We start from the raw sequence: 16,838 nt of genomic DNA on the forward strand, positions 1-16,838 counted from the left end.
ATTGGTTTGGCACAGACAAGAAGGGGCAAGAGGCCTGTTTCTGAGCTGTAATGTTCTATGGCTCTAGAACAGCAATGCCGTCCTGCCAGCCACTTTAGAACTATTGACCCATTGCTTTAACTCTATGCAGCTGTAAGGGAAACTTATTCCAAACTTAATTCTTGCCTTTCTGAACCTCTTTACAAAGCCGAACCAAGAGCAGTCTATCAGTGGATAGGCACATGGATAACATTGGAATAGTTTAGGTTAGAGGGTCATTAGATTGGTTCCACTGGTCGGTGCAACATCGAGAGCCGAGGGGCCTGGATTGCGCTGGAATGTTCTATGTTCAGTCTGTGACACACTCTGCTCCAGCTCCTGGGATCTCTCTGGCTCAGGTGCACCTGTCAGGCTCTCTATTAGTTGTTTTCTAACATATGTCGATGCCATTGCACCCTAAGACTGGTGTTACTTCAGTTTCAAGCCAATAATGTCTCATCCCAGTTCTGTCTCCAATCTGTAAGCCTTTGACAGTCGGATATTTGTAGGTTATTTTAAAGGTAGTTGATTAAATTTATTGAGAAGCAACAATTTCAGTTATGGTACATCCACTAAACAGAATGCATAAGACCCGCGAAAAATTCACTGATCCTGGTGGATTGTTGGCACTGAGTATGCGAGTAACTCGTGTTGACACTATTCTGCTCTCTAGCTAAGGTATTTGATAACGTTCCCCCATTATCCTCACTCTTTCCTGGCCCACCCCCCTGTCCATCGCTTAGCTCAAGGTTACCTCGTGCTGATAACCATTCACAAACCCTTACCATTAACTCACATCAATAAAAGGCACCATGCTATTGACTAAGAATGCTGCAACTTTATAAGACCCTTGTCAGACCCCACTTGGAGTACTGTGCGCAGTTCTGGTCGCCTCACTACAGGAAGGATGTGGAAGCTATTGCGAGGGTGCAGAGGAGATTTACAAGGATGTTGCCTGGATTGGGAGGCATGCCTTATGAAGATAGGTTGAGGGAGCTGGGACTCTTCTCCCTGGAGAGACGAAGGTTGAGAGGCGACCTGATAGAGGTTTATAAGATGTTGAGAGGAATGGATAGGGTGGATTCTCGGAGGCTATTTCCCAGGGCTGAAATGGTCGCTACGAGAGGACACAGGTTTAAGGTGCTGGGGAGCAAGTACAGAGGAGATGTTAGGGGTAAGTTTTTCACTCAGAGGGTGGTGAGTGAGTGGAATCGGCTGCTGTCGGTGGTGGTGGAGGTGAACTCGCTGGGGTCTTTTAAAAGACTTCTGGATGACTACATGGGATCTAATGGGATTGAGGATTATAGATAGGCCTGGTAGGTATGGATATGATCGGCGCAACTTGTGGGCCGAAGGGCCTGTTTGTGCTGTAGTGTTCTATGTTCTAAGAATGTCAACTTGGAAGTCTGGACCAGGGGGCCTCGACATTGTGTGTTTTACCGGAGAGAGAAAGGAAAGCTTTTTTGCTGAGATGCCCTATGATCTGCAGACCAATCTGTAAGAATTCCCATAGAATCCCGACTGTGTAGGACGAGGCCACTCAGCCCCTCAAGTTTGCACTGGCTTCATAAATTGCTGGCCCATTTAGCTCTGGGTTAAACAAGGCCTCACTTTTAATGGCCTCGTCCCTCTCTATCACTGGAATCTCCAAGATCTCAGCTGCAATCCTTTAATTCCAATCTCTGACGTACCCCGGATTTTATCATTCCACTATCAGTGCCTACAGCTGCCTGACGCTGAAGCTCTGAGATTCACTCCCTCACCAATCTTGACTTTCTATCTCCCTAAATCCAACCTCTTTGATTATTCTCTCAATCAGTTTGTCCTCATGTGGCTCTATGTCACACTTTGCTTGAGAATCTGAAGCATCTTGAGATATTATATGAAAGCTGCTTTATGAATATAAGTTCCTGTTAGCAGTTTTAACTTGGGTCTGACTCATAAAGGTCCATTTAAGTGAAGAGTGTTTGTTACCACCCCGAGGAATCAGGAAAAGTGAGTGCAGTATTGACAGTGTTGGGAATTTGATATCAGGGGGGATAAAGGTACTTCAAACACTTGAACTGGAAATTGAGGAAGTATTTAAAATTTTTGTCCACTTACCGCTTCGTGTATAGAACAAGAAAAAACTGACAAAAGCTAATAATGAATTAGAGAAAGTAGGCAAAGATATGGCAGAGCAGGTTGTGTGTCTGGGCTGCAATATCATAGAACCCTACAGTGCAGAAAGAGGCCCTTCAGCCCATCGAGTCTGCACTGAACACAATCCCACCCAGGTCCTACCCCCATATCTTACCCACTAATCTACACATCCCTGGACACTAAGGGGCAATTTCTTAGCATGGCCAATCAACCTAACCTGCACATCTTTGGACTGTGGGAAGAAACCAAAGTGCTCAGAGGAAACCCACGCAGACACGAGGAGAATGTGCAAAGTCCATTCACACAGTGACCTGAGCCAGGAATCGAACCCAGGACCCTGGAGCTGTGAAGCAGCAGTGCTAACCCACTGTGCTACCGTGCCGCCTTGTGAGTGTTCTAGACAGTGAGAGTGTCCAAAGTGAACATGTCTACGATAAACATCTCTGCCTCGAATCTCTCCGGCTCAGAGTCAAGCTTGAGTGGGAGTTGGAGACACTCTGACGTACAAGGGAGGGGAGTCCTTCACAGAGAGTGTTAGCTGAAGCTCAAAGAGTTAAAGGCAAATTATTGACCCAGTTTAGAAATTGTGAGTGTTAATACTGTGGCTACAAGAACAGGTCAGAAGCTGGGAATCATATAGTGTGTAAGACTCCCCAAAGGCTGTCCAACATTTAAAGGTACAAGTCAGGGGTGTGATGGAATACTCTACACTTGCTTGATGGAGTTAACCCCAAGAAGCTCAACACCATCGAGGATAAGGCAATGCACTCAATCGACACCCCATCCATTCGGTCCACCGCAGTGCACAGTGACAGCGGTGTGTACCATCCAAACTCACCAGGGTTTCTCCAACAGGACCTTCCACCCTCTGCCATCCACAAGCAGCCGACACATGGGAACACCACCATCGGCAACCTCCTCTCCGAGCCACTCACCATCCTGCAGTGGGTTAATGGGATTCTCACTGAGAGGGATTGGGATTCTCACTGAGTGGGATTGGGATTCTCACTGAGAGGGATTGGGATTCTCACTGAGAGGGATTGGGATTCTCACTGAGTGGGATTGGGATTGTCACTGAGAGGGATTGGGATTGTCACTGAGCGGGATTGGGATTGTCACTGAGAGGGATTGGGATTCTCACTGAGAGGGATTGGGATTGTCACTGAGCGGGATTGGGATTCTCACTGAGCGGGATTGGGATTCTCACTGAGAGGGATTGGGATTCTCACTGAGAGGGATTGGGATTGTCACTGAGCGGGATTGGGATTCTCACTGAGAGGGATTGGGATTCTCACTGAGAGGGATTGGGATTGTCACTGAGAGGGATTGGGATTCTCACTGAGAGGGATTGGGATTCTCACTGAGAGGGATTGGGATTGTCACTGAGAGGGATTGGGATTCTCACTGAGCGGTATTGGGATTCTCACTGAGAGGGATTGGGATTGTCACTGAGCGGGATTGGGATTGTCACTGAGAGGGATTGGGATTCTCACTGAGAGGGATTGGGATTGTCACTGAGAGGGATTGGGATTCTCACTGAGAGGGATTGGGATTGTCACTGAGTGGGATTGGGATTGTCACTGAGAGGGATTGGGATTGTCACTGAGCGGGATTGGGATTGTCACTGAGAGGGATTGGGATTCTCACTGAGTGGGATTGGGATTGTCACTGAGAGGGATTGGGATTCTCACTGAGAGGGATTGGGATTGTCACTGAGAGGGATTGGGATTGTCACTGAGCGGGATTGGGATTGTCACTGAGAGGGATTGGGATTGTCACTGAGAGGGATTGGGATTGTCACTGAGAGGGATTGGGATTCTCACTGAGTGGGATTGGGATTGTCACTGAGCGGGATTGGGATTGTCACTGAGAGGGATTGGGATTGTCACTGAGCGGGATTGGGATTCTCACTGAGCGGGATTGGGATTGTCACTGAGAGGGATTGGGATTGTCACTGAGCGGGATTGGGATTGTCACTGAGCGGGATTGGGATTGTCACTGAGAGGGATTGGGATTCTCACTGAGCGGGATTGGGATTGTCACTGAGAGGGATTGGGATTGTCACTGAGCGGGATTGGGATTCTCACTGAGAGGGATTGGGATTCTCACTGAGCGGGATTGGGATTGTCACTGAGCGGGATTGGGACTGTCACTGAGCGGGATTGGGATTCTCACTGAGCGGGATTGGGATTGTCACTGAGCGGGATTGGTATTCTCACTGAGCGGGATTGGGATGGTCACTGAGTGGGATTGGGATTGTCAGTGAGCCGGATTGGGATTGGCACTGAGCGGGATTGGGATTGTCACTGAACGGGATTGGGATTGGCACTGAGCGGGATTGGGATTGGCACTGAGCGGGATTGGGATTGTCACTGAGAGGGATTGGGATTGTCCCTGAGTGGGATTGGGATTGTCACTGAGAGGGATTGGGATTGTCACTGAGAGGGATTGGGATTCTCACTGAGCTGGATTGGGATTGTCACTGAGCGGGATTGGGATTCTCACTGAGAGGGATTGGGATTCTCACTGAGCGGGATTGGGATTGTCACTGAGCGGGATTGGGACTGTCACTGAGCAGGATTGGGATTCTCACTGAGCGGGATTGGGATTGTCACTGAGCGGGATTGGTATTCTCACTGAGCGGGATTGGGATGGTCACTGAGTGGGATTGGGATTGTCAGTGAGCCGGATTGGGATTGGCACTGAGCGGGATTGGGATTGTCACTGAACGGGATTGGGATTGGCACTGAGCGGGATTGGGATTGGCACTGAGCGGGATTGGGATTGTCACTGAGAGGGATTGGGATTGTCCCTGAGTGGGATTGGGATTCTCACTGAGAGGGATTGGGATTGTCACTGAGCTGGATTGGGATTCTCACTGAGCGGGATTGGGATTGGCACTGAGCGGGATTGGGATTCTCACTGAGCTGGATTGGGATTCTCACAGAGCGGGATTGGGATTCTCACTGAGCAGGATTGGGATTCTCACGGAGTGGGATTGGGATTGTCACTGAGCGGGATTTGGATTCTCACTGAGTGGGATTGGGATTGTCACTGAGAGGGATTGGGATTGTCACTGAGCGGGATTGGGATTGCCCTGAGCGGGATTGGGATTGTCACTGAGCTGGATTGGGATTGTCACTGAGCGGGATTGGGATTGTCACTGAGCGGGATTGGGATTCTCACTGAGCGGGATTGGGATTCTCACCGAGTGGGATTGGGATTCTCACTGAGCGGGATTGGGATTCTCACTGAGCGGGATTGGGCTTGTTCCTGAGCGGGATTGGGATTGTCACTGAGCGGGATTGGGATTCTCACTGAGCGGGATTGGGATTGTCACTGAGCGGGATTGGGATTCTCACTGAGCGGGATTGGGATGCTCACTGAGCGGGATTGGGATTCTCACTGAGCGGGATTGGGATTGTCACTGAGCGGGATTGGGATTGTCACTGAGCGGGATTGGGATGCTCACTGAGCGGGATTGGGATTCTCACTGAGCGGGATTGGGATGCTCACTGAGCGGGATTGGGATTCTCACTGAGCGGGATTGGGATTGTCACTGAGCGGGATTGGGATTGTCCCTGAGCGGGATTGGGATTGTCACTGAGCGGGATTGGGATTGTCCCTGAGCGGGATTGGGATTGTCCCTGAGCGGGATTGGGATTCTCACTGAGCGGGATTGGGATTGTCCCTGAGCGGGATTGGGATTGTCCCTGAGCTAGCAGAGACCCAGACTTGTGCTCCGGGAATTCCCACCATGGCAGATGGTGAAATCTGAATCCGAGGAATGGTGGAATTAAAGCAGTTTAATGATGACCATAAAACCATGACAGTAAAATCCATCTGGTTCACTAACATCCTTTAGGAAAGGACGGATTCTGATTCCCGATCCACAGTAATGTGGTTGACTCTTAACTGCCCGCTGAAAGTCCCTCAATTCCGGGGGAATAGGCACGGGCAGTGAATGCTGGTCCAGCCGGAGAGGTGGAAATATATCGTTGTTCCTTCTCTGGGAACACTTGTGGGTCAAAATCCCGGAACCCCCTCCCTAACTGCACTGTGGATGTACCTACACCTCAGGGACTGCAGCGATTCAAGGAAGCAGCTCACCAGCACCTTCTGAAGGGCGATAAATGCTGGCTTCGCCTTCAACATCCCATCCGAGGAACGAATAAAGAAATCCAATAGGGTGAAAAACGAAACCAAAAAGGAACTTCTCCCAGTGGAGATTCACAGAGAGCTGGGAAGACTCAAAAACCAGAAGCTGTAATGGAGTGTTGTCCTTTCCATCCAGAGGACTGGAACAGAAGGGAGAAGAGGTCGTTCTACAGCAATACCAAATCCTAGTTAGACACACCTGGAATTAGAGGGAGGGAGAATTTCTAAGCACCACACATTAGGAATGGAATATTGTCGCTGGAGGGAGCACAGAATAGATTGATCAGAATAATACTGGCACTCAAAGGGTCAAGCTAGGCTGATAGGTGACAAAAACTGGGGTGGTATTCCCTAGAATTTAGGAGGTTTGATATATTGATATTTTCAACAGTGGAGGAAGAGAGAAATTTTGGATTGTTGGGGTGAAGAACATAAGAAATAGGAGCAGGAGTAGGTCATCTAGCCCTTCGAGCCTGCCCCGCCATTCAATAAGATCATGGCTGATCTGATAGATCTGATCTGAGGGATTTGGGGTTGTTTTCGTTGGAAAGAAGGCGGCTAAGAGGGGACCTTATTGAAACATATAAGATGATTAGACGTTTAGATAGGGTGGATAGTGATAGCCTTTTTCCTCGGATGGAGAAAGCTAGCACGAGGGGGCATAGCTTTAAATTAAGGGGGGGTAGTTATAGGACGGATGTCAGGGGTAGGTTCTTTACCCAGAGGGTGGTGAGGGATTGGAATGCCCTGCCTGCTGCGGTTGTAAATGCGCCTAGTTTGGGGGCGTTTAAGAGATCCGTGGATAGGTTTATGGACGAAAAGGGATTGGTTTAGGTTAGAGGGTCATTGTTTTTTAACTGGTCGGCGCAACATCGTGGGCCGAAGGGCCTGTTCTGCGCTGTAATGTTCTATGTTCTATGTTCTATGATAGTGGATCAGTTCCACTTACTTTATACTTCCAGTATATACTCACACAAACAATGCAGCGCTCCCTCAGCACTGACCCTCTGACAGTGCGGCGCTCCCTCAGCACTGACCCTCTGACAGTGCGGCGCTCCCTCAGCACTGACCCTCTGACAGTGCGGCGCTCCCTCAGCACTGACTCTCTGACAGTGCGGCACTCCCTCAGCACTGACCCTCTGACAGTGCGGCGCTCCCTCAGCACTGACCCTCTGACAGTGCGGCACTCCCTCAGCACTGACCCTCTGACAGTGCTGCACTCCCTCGGTACTGACCCTCTGACAGTGCGGCACTCCCTCAGCACTGACCCTCTGACAGTGCGGCGCTCCCTCAGCACTGACCCTCTGACAGTGCGGCGCTCCCTCAGCACTGACCCTCTGACAGTGCGGCACTCCCTCAGCACTGACCCTCTGACAGTGCGGCACTCCCTCAGCACTGACCCTCTGACAGTGCGGCGCTCCCTCAGTACTGACCCTCTGACAGTGCGGCACTCCCTCAGCACTGACCCTCTGACAGTGCGGCGCTCCCTCAGTACTGACCCTCTGACAGTGCGGCACTCCCTCAGCACTGACCCTCTGACAGTGCGGCACTCCCTCAGCACTGACCCTCTGACAGTGCAGCACTCCCTCAGCACTGACCCTCTGACAGTGCAGCACTCCCTCAGTACTGACCCTCTGACAGTGCGGCACTCCCTCAGCACTGACCCTCTGACAGTGCGGCGCTCCCTCAGCACTGACCCTCTGACAGTGCAGCACTCCCTCAGCACTGACCCTCTGACAGTGCAGCACTCCCTCAGCACTGACCCTCTGACAGTGCGGCACTCCCTCAGCACTGACCCTCTGACAGTGCGGCACTCCCTCAGCACTGACCCTCTGACAGTGCAGCACTCCCTCAGCACTGACCCTCTGACAGTGCGGCACTCCCTCAGCACTGACCCTCTGACAGTGCGGCACTCCCTCAGTACTGACCCTCTGACAGTGCAGCACTCCCTCAGCACTGACCCTCTGACAGTGCAGCACTCCCTCAGCGGTGCAGAGTGTCAGTTTGGTTTTAGCAGCAGCACAAATATAAAATGTACTGAACAGCAACGTGTGGAAGTGTCTTGTTTGTGTGGGGGTTTCTGACATGTTGTTCACCAAACTGGATAGCGGTTGCAGTGAAACACCAGTCAGAAATGATCAGTGCTGAGTAATAAAATTCAGTGCAATCGAACATTCTGTCACTGAATTGTCCCACTGGAACTGAAAGGATGAATTTCCAGGCAGCTGTGAGGTGGAGGACTTTATCTAGTGCACCTTCTTTACAAGGATGTTGCCTGGATTGGGAGGCATGCCTTATGAGGATAGGTTGAGGGAGCTGGGACTCTTCTCCCTGGAGAGACGAAGGTTGAGAGGCGACCTGATAGAGGTTTATAAGATGTTGAGAGGAATAGATAGGGTGGATTCTCGGAGGCTATTTCCCAGGGCTGAAATGGTCGCTACGAGAAGACACAGGTTTAAGGTGCTGGGGAGCAGGTACAGAGGAGATGTCAGGGGTAAGTTTTTCACTCAGAGGGTGGTGAGTGAGTGGAATCGGCTGCCGTCGGTGGTGGTAGAGGCGAACTCACTGGGGTCTTTTAAAAGACTTCTGGATGAGTATATGGGGTTTAATGGGATTGGGGGTTACAGATAGTTCTATGGCTTGGTAGGTATGGATGTGATCGGCACAACTTGTGGGCCGAAGGGCCTGTTTGTGCTGTAGTGTTCTATGTTCTAATACTATGTTGATGATATATACAGGGGAAATGGAACCACTAAAGGTCTGTATTGAAGTAGCTGTGTAAATTCATAGTCAAATAGCAGCGTTGTTCCTACATGTAGTAAAGGGAATTATCCAACACTGAACATGGAAAAACTACAGCACAAACAGGCCCTTCGGCCCACAAGTTGCGCTGATGATATCCCTACCTACTAGGCTTACCTATAACCCTCAATCCTATTAAATCCCATGTACTCATCCAGAAGTCTCTTAAAAGATCCTATCGGGCAGCATGGTAGCACAGTGGTTAGTACTGCTGCTTCACAGCTCCAGGGTCCTGGGTTCGATTCCTGGCTCGGGTCACTATCTGTGTGGAGTTTGCACATTCTCCTCGTGTCTGCGTGGGTTTCCTCTGGCTGCTCCAGTTTCCTCCCACAGTCCAAAGATGTGCGGGTTAGGTTGATTGGCCATGCTAAGAAATTGCCCCTAAGTGCCCAGGGTAGTGGAGGTTAGAGGGATTAGTGGGTGTAATATGTAGGGATATGGGGGTAGGGCCCGGGTGGGATTGTGTTCGATGGGCCAAAGGGCCTCTTTCTGCACTGTAGGGTTTCTATGAGTTCGCCTCCACCACCACCGATGGCCGATTCCACTCACTCACCACCCTCTGAGTGAAAAACGTACCCCTGACATCTCCTCTGTACCTACCCCCCAGCACCTTAAACCCGTGTCATGGTTAGGAAAGATTCAACTGAACTGAGCTAAGGAGAACCTGATGGAGAATCTGGCCTCACAGATATTCAGCAGAAAACATGCTTGTGTTTGAAGGAGGACTGGGGAGTATGAAAGAGTCACAGTGAAATTAAAGAAGGAAGCCAAGAAAAATGTTTGATGGAAAGGTTGGGTACCCTACCCTATCAGGCAGAACGTGGATACTGACTTAGAACAATTGGTGAAGATAGGAGCCTTGGAACCTTAGTGAATGGGCCCCACCAATAATCCAGAAGGATGGATCCATAAGGATTTGCGGAGGTTTCAAAGTCATCCTAAATCTAGTATTATGTGTACAACAGTATCACATCAATGACCAGTTTGTGGGATTGACAGGAGGCCAACATTTTAACAGAATCAACCTAAACCAGGCTTAGTTACAGATGAATGGGGACATGAAGCCCCAGCAACTTCTGACAATGAAAACAGTCAAAGATTGCCATTTGGTATCACATCAGCTCTGGCATTGTTTCAAAGAGCTGGATCCACAGTGGACTGAGTGGAGTCCAGAGTTATCTGGATGACATCCTAGTCACGGGAAAAGATGAACAGGAACATGTTCAGGATTTGGATTCCCGTCTTCAGAGACTGGAGACTTGGGACTGAGAGCCCGTAAGGACAGATGTGAGCTTTTCCAATCTTCCGCTGAGTATTGGGACACGATCCGCTGGTCTTCATCAATCTCCTTCGAAGACTGTATCAGAGGCTCCTACACCTCAGAACGTTAACTAGCTGCGAAGCTTCCATTCCTTGAAGATTTGCTTCAGATTTGCCCATCGTTGTGAAACCATTGCACAACCCCTTGTGTCAGAACAAGAGGAAGCAGTTGGATTCATGCTTTCATGGGAGCCAAAGAAGTCTTACTCAAATCTGAAGTTCTCACACATTTTGGTATCCCACATCAGGTCTCACCCATTGCTTTAGTATCTTGAGTGAGGCTGCAAGTAACTATGCACAAATTGAAAGGAAGAATTAGGGATTATTTTTGGGTGAAGAAATCAGTTCCTATCTGGAAGAAAGTTTGTGCTGTTGACCATTGTCCATTTACTACCATTTTTGGACCATAAATGACTGGTCAGATGTAGAGATGGGCATTGTTATTGTCTGCATATATGTATACCAACAAGTTTCGACAACCAAGTAACATTATTTTGCAGATGGACTGTCAAGATTACCAATACCAAGTCGTTTATCAAACCACTCAAGCAGAAATATCTTCTACTTTAAAAAGGATAGACAGTACACCAGTAACTTCTGGACAAGTGAGAAAGTACACTCAGAGTGATCTGAGACTCTCAGAAGTATGAGTGATACGGTGTACCACGAGGGAAGGCCTCAAAACTAATACCTGACTCAAAATGAAACTCCTCGAGCAGATTGAACATAAGAACATAAGAAATAGGAGCAGGAGTAGGCCATCTAGCCCTTCGAGCCTGCCCCGCCATTCAATAAGATCATGGCTGATCTGAAGTGGATCAGTTCCACTTTCCCGCTTTCTCCCATAACTCTTAATTCCCCTTGTCTATCAGAAACCTATCTACCCGTGACTTAAATATATTTAGCGAGGTAGCCTCCACCACTTTAACGGGTAGAGAATTCCAGAGATTCACCACCCTTTGAGTGAAGAAGTTCCTCCTCAACTCCGTTCTAAACTGCCCCCACCTTATTTTGAGGCTGTGCCCTCTAGTTCTGGTTTCCTTTCTAAGCGGGAAGAATCTCTCTACCTCTACCCTATCCATCCCTTTCATTATCTTATACGTCTCTATAAGGTTCCCAAGCAAGCACGGGGAGAATGCGCAAACTCCCACAGACACCGGCCCAAATCCATGTGTCTGCACAGCAATCAGTGATACTCACTGAGCTGTCGTCTTGCCCAGTATCTGGTCCAGTTTAAGCACACACTAACGACATGAAGCACTAGGCCAATCTCGAACATCCAAGAGCAGCCCCAGTACGACCCATCTCGTGGATGCCCCTCGTTGGACAACAAGGTGGACCGACTTAAAACCTGTGAATGAAAAGAGAAAAAACATTATTATCATTCCACATCCTTGTACATTACCAGGGACGCCCCAATGTTAATGACCCTTATTTAAAACAATCTCCTATATCCTTCCATCTCCAACCCACTCATGTGCCTGTGTAAGTTACTCTTAAACAACTCACCTGGAATATTGCAGACAGTTTTGGTTCCCTTATCTGAAACGGATATCGTGACATTGGAGAAAATACAAAGGAGATTAATCAGGCTAATTCCTGGGATTAGAGGGCTGTCCTACCAAGAGAGACTAAATAGACTGGGTCTGTGTTCCTTGAAGCTTGGAAGAATGGGGTGGGGGTATTGTGCAGGATGGTAGGGTTGGGGGTAGTGGGGGGGTGGGTGGCAGTGGAGTTTGGGGGTGAACATAGAACATTCCAGCGCAGTACAGGCCCTTCGGCCCTCAATGTTGCGCCGACCAGTGGAACCAATCTAATGACCCTCTAACCTAAACTATTCCAATGTTATCCATGTGCCTATCCACTGACCATTTGAACACCCTTAAAGTTGGCGAGTCCACAACTGCTGCAGGCAGGGCATTCCACGCCCTTACTACCCTCTGAGTAAAGAACCTACCTCTGACATCCCTCCTATAATTACCACCCCTTAATTTAAAGCTATGTCCCCTCGTGTTAGCCATCACTATCCGAGGTAAAAGGCTCTCACTGTCCACCCTATCTAATCCTCTGATCATCTTGTATGCCTCAGAAGAGTAGCCACTTTAATATCTTTTGCTATTTTGTTTACCTGTACGAAATAATCAATACAGTCAGTACAGGAACTCCCAGCGAAGGGTTCCACGATGCCCATAACACCCGTCATTTTCTTACTAATGGAGGTTTCCTGTTTAATACTTTGTAACACGTTTCTAGAAACCACCTTGCTTTTTATTTATACAAGGTAACAACCTGATCTACAGCCTCTTTTCAAACACATCCAGCTCTCTAATTGCTTTGCAGAGGATCATTACTCACATCCACTTTGTCTGGAGAACATGCAAAGAACTTCTCAGCCTTTTCCCGATTTTTTTGGTAATTTTCGTCCTGCCGGGTGGCTAGCAAGCACCATTCATAGTCCTCGTCGCCAGTTTTTGTGTTGTATGTTGGAAAATTGACGCTTGGAAACACCAAGGGTTAAAAATAACAGCTTTATTTACAGAGTGGTGTTAACCACATGTCTGCTTTTTAACTCTGGCAAGTTTCCTGTGCCAGGGGACCTGTGATTTCACATCTGGCAAAAACATGACTATGATCATAGAACCCTACAGGGCAGAAAGAGGCCCTTCGGCCCATCGAGTCTGCACGAACACAATCCCACCCAGGCCCTGCCCCCATATCCCTACATATTATACCCACTAATCTACACATCCCTGGACACTAAGGGGCAATTTCTTAGCACGGCCAATCAACCTAACCTGCACATCTTTGGACTGTGGGAGGAAACCGGAGCACCCGGAGGAAACCCACGCAGACACGAGGAGAATGTGCAAATTCCACACAGACAGTGACCCGAGCCGGGAATCGAACCCAGGACCACTGGAGCTGTGAAGTAGCAGTGCTAACCCACTGTGCTACCATGTCACCCAATAGGACGCAGTACTCCAGCTGAGGTTGAACCAGTATTTTATAAAGATTCACGATAACTTTCTTGGTTTTGTGTCTCTACTTATAAAACCCGCCAGCTTTATTAATCACTTTCTCAGGCTGCCCTGTCACCCTCAATGATTTGTGTAGATATCCTCCAGGTCCTCACCCTTCCCATCAAATTCACATTTCTCTGCATTAAATCCTATCTGTCCTGTGTCTGCTCACTCCACCAACATGTCTACATCCTCTTGGAGTTTATCAGCATCCTCTTCATTGTTCACCAAACTACCAATTTCCATTTGTTCCCCAAATTTCATAGTTGTGCCCTGCATACACAATTCTAGATCATTAATATAGCTCAAGAGACCAAGGGAACTTAACTCTGACCCTATGAGGCAGGAGCGTCGGTCCACCTTGTTGTCTAACGAGGGGCATACACACGGTGGGTCGTGCGTGGGCTGCTCTTGGATGTTTCGAGAGTAGCCTAGAACTTCACATCATTTGTGTGTGCTTAAAACTGGACCAGATACTGGGCAAGACGACAGCTCAGTGACTATCACTGATTGCTGTGCAGACACATGGATTTGGGCCGGTGTCTGTGGGAGTTTGCGCATTCTCCCCGTGCTGGCGTGGGTTTTCTCCGGGTGCTCCGGTTTCCTCCCACACCCCAAAGATGTGCTGTTAGGCTGATTGGTGTAACAAATTGTCCCTAAATTAGTCTCCCCTTAATCTGGTTTCCAATGGGGGTACCATAAGCATAGACATGGGTCAAGGGTGATGGAGGAAAAGCACAATGCTAAGATGGCGGCGCGGGCTCGTTGGGCCGAAGGGCCTGTTTCCCGTGCTGTGTTGTTCTTTGATCATTGTTATGTGTTAATATTGATTCTTGGCACCTGCACCACGCACCACATGCTAATATTTGGGACGGCACGGTAGCACAGTGGGTTAGCACTGCTGCTTCACAGCTCCGGGGTCCTGGGTTCGATTCCCGGCTCGGGTCACTGTCTGTGTGGAGTTTGCACATTCTCCTCGTGTCTGCGTGGGTTTCCTCCGGGTGCTCCGATTTCCTCCCACAGTCCAAAGATGACAGGAGGGGGACGTTTTTGACGTGGTGAGTGGTGAGTTTCAGGAATTCAGTGTGTGGTGGAGGCAGTTTCAGTCGAGGCTGGGGAAAGGCTTGTTACATGATTGGAAATATTTACAATGCTGGAAAGGAAGGCAGAGGAATGGGACTGGCTGAATAACTCTGGCAGAGAGCTGGTACAGATATGAAGAACCAATTGGCTTCAGACCAGCTGTGCTCTAACCATTCTCGATCGATGCAAGCAATCAGAGCTGTACCAACGCAGATCTGTCTGACTCAGCGCTCACTCACAGCTCAGTGTCAATAAAAGCTTTAATGTCGCCAGCACAGACTCCAAGACAGATCATAAAATGCTGCATTTGTCACAGAATCATACAGAAAGAGACCCTTCGAGTCTGCACTGAACACAATCCCACCCAGACCATATCCCTACATATTATCCCCACTAATCCCTCTAACCTACACATCCCCGGACAATAAGGGGCAATTTCTTAGCACGGGCCAATCAACCTAATCCACACATCTTTGGACTGTGGGAGGAAACCGGAGTACCCGGAGGAAACCCACGCAGTCACGAGGAGAATGTGCAAACTCCACACAGACAGTGACCCGAGCCGGGAATCGAACCCAGGACCACTGGAGCTGTGAAGTAGCAGTGCTAACCCACTGTGCTACCATGTCACCCAATAGGACGCAGTACTCCAGCTGAGGTTGAACCAGTATTTTATAAAGATTCACGATAACTTTCTTGGTTTTGTGTCTCTACTTATAAAACCCGCCAGCTTTATTAATCACTTTCTCAGGCTGCCCTGTCACCCTCAATGATTTGTGTAGATATCCTCCAGGTCCTCACTCTTCCCATCAAATTCACATCTCTCTGCATTAAATCCTATCTGTCCTGTGTCTGCTCACTCCACCAACATGTCTACATCCTCTTGGAGTTTATCAGCATCCTCTTCATTGTTCACCAAACTACCAATTTCCGTTTGTTCCCCAAATTTCATAGTTGTGCCCTGCATACACAATTCTAGATCATTAATATAGCTCAAGAGACCAAGGGAACTTAACTCTGACCCTATGAGACAGGAGCGTCGGTCCACCTTGTTGTCTAACGAGGGGCATACACACGGTGGGTCGTGCGTGGGCTGCTCTTGGATGTTTCGAGAGTAGCCTAGAACTTCACATCGTTTGTGTGTGCTTAAAACTGGACCAGCAGATGGGCAACACAACAGCTCAGTGACTATCACTGATTGCTGTGCAGACACATGGATTTGGGCCGGTGTCTGTGGGAGTTTGCGCATTCTCCCCGTGCTGGCGTGGGTTTTCTCCGGGTGCTCCGGTTTCCTCCCACACCCCAAAGATGTGCTCTTAGGCTGGTTGGTGTAACAAATTGTCCCTAAATTATTCTCCCCTCAATCTGGTTTCCAATGGGGGTACCATAAGCATAGACATGGGTCAAGGGTGATGGAGGAAAAGCACAATGCTAAGATGGCGGCGCGGGCTCGTTGGGCCGAAGGGCCTGTTTCCCGTGCTGTGTTGTTCTTTGATCATTGTTATGTGTTAATATTGATTCTTGGCACCTGCACCACGCACCACATGCTAATATTTGGGACGGCACGGTAGCACAGTGGGTTAGCACTGCTGCTTCACAGCTCCAGGGTCCTGGGTTCGATTCCCGGCTCGGGTCACTGTCTGTGTGGAGTTTGCACATTCTCCTCGTGTCTGCGTGGGTTTCCTCCGGGTGCTCCGATTTCCTCCCACGGTCCAAAGATGACAGGAGGGGGACGTTTTTGACGTGGTGAGTGGTGAGTTTCAGGAATTCAGTGTGTGGTGGAGGCAGTTTCAGTCGAGGCTGGGGAAAGGCTTGTTACATGATTGGAAATATTTACAATGCTGGAAAGGAAGGCAGAGGAATGGGACTGGCTGAATAACTCTGGCAGAGAGCTGGTACAGATATGAAGAACCAATTGGCTTCAGACCAGCTGTGCTCTAACCATTCTCGATCGATGCAAGCAATCAGAGCTGTACCAACGCAGATCTGTCTGACTCAGCGCTCACTCACAGCTCAGTGTCAATAAAAGCTTTAATGTCGCCAGCACAGACTCCAAGACAGATCATAAAATGCTGCATTTGTCACAGAATCATACAGAAAGAGACCCTTCGAGTCTGCACTGAACACAATCCCACCCAGACCATATCCCTACATATTATCCCCACTAATCCCTCTAACCTACACATCCCCGGACAATAAGGGGCAATTTCTTAGCACGGGCCAATCAACCTAATCCACACATCTTTGGACTGTGGGAGGAAACCGGAGCACCCGGAGGAAACCCACGCAGACACG

At 49.0% G+C, this 16,838-nt stretch overlaps 1 protein-coding gene across 1 annotated transcript in view; it reads left to right on the forward strand.

The window, feature by feature from the left end:
• The window catches only part of LOC145358148 (ectonucleoside triphosphate diphosphohydrolase 2-like), a 52,259-nt gene that overhangs the window by 7,262 nt on the left and 28,159 nt on the right, over window positions 1–16,838 (forward strand). The window lies entirely within an intron of this gene.

The sequence above is a fragment of the Carcharhinus amblyrhynchos genome, chromosome 25, assembly GCF_965287045.1.
Source record: "Carcharhinus amblyrhynchos chromosome 25, sCarAmb.v2.hapA, whole genome shotgun sequence".
NCBI lineage: Eukaryota > Metazoa > Chordata > Chondrichthyes > Carcharhiniformes > Carcharhinidae > Carcharhinus > Carcharhinus amblyrhynchos.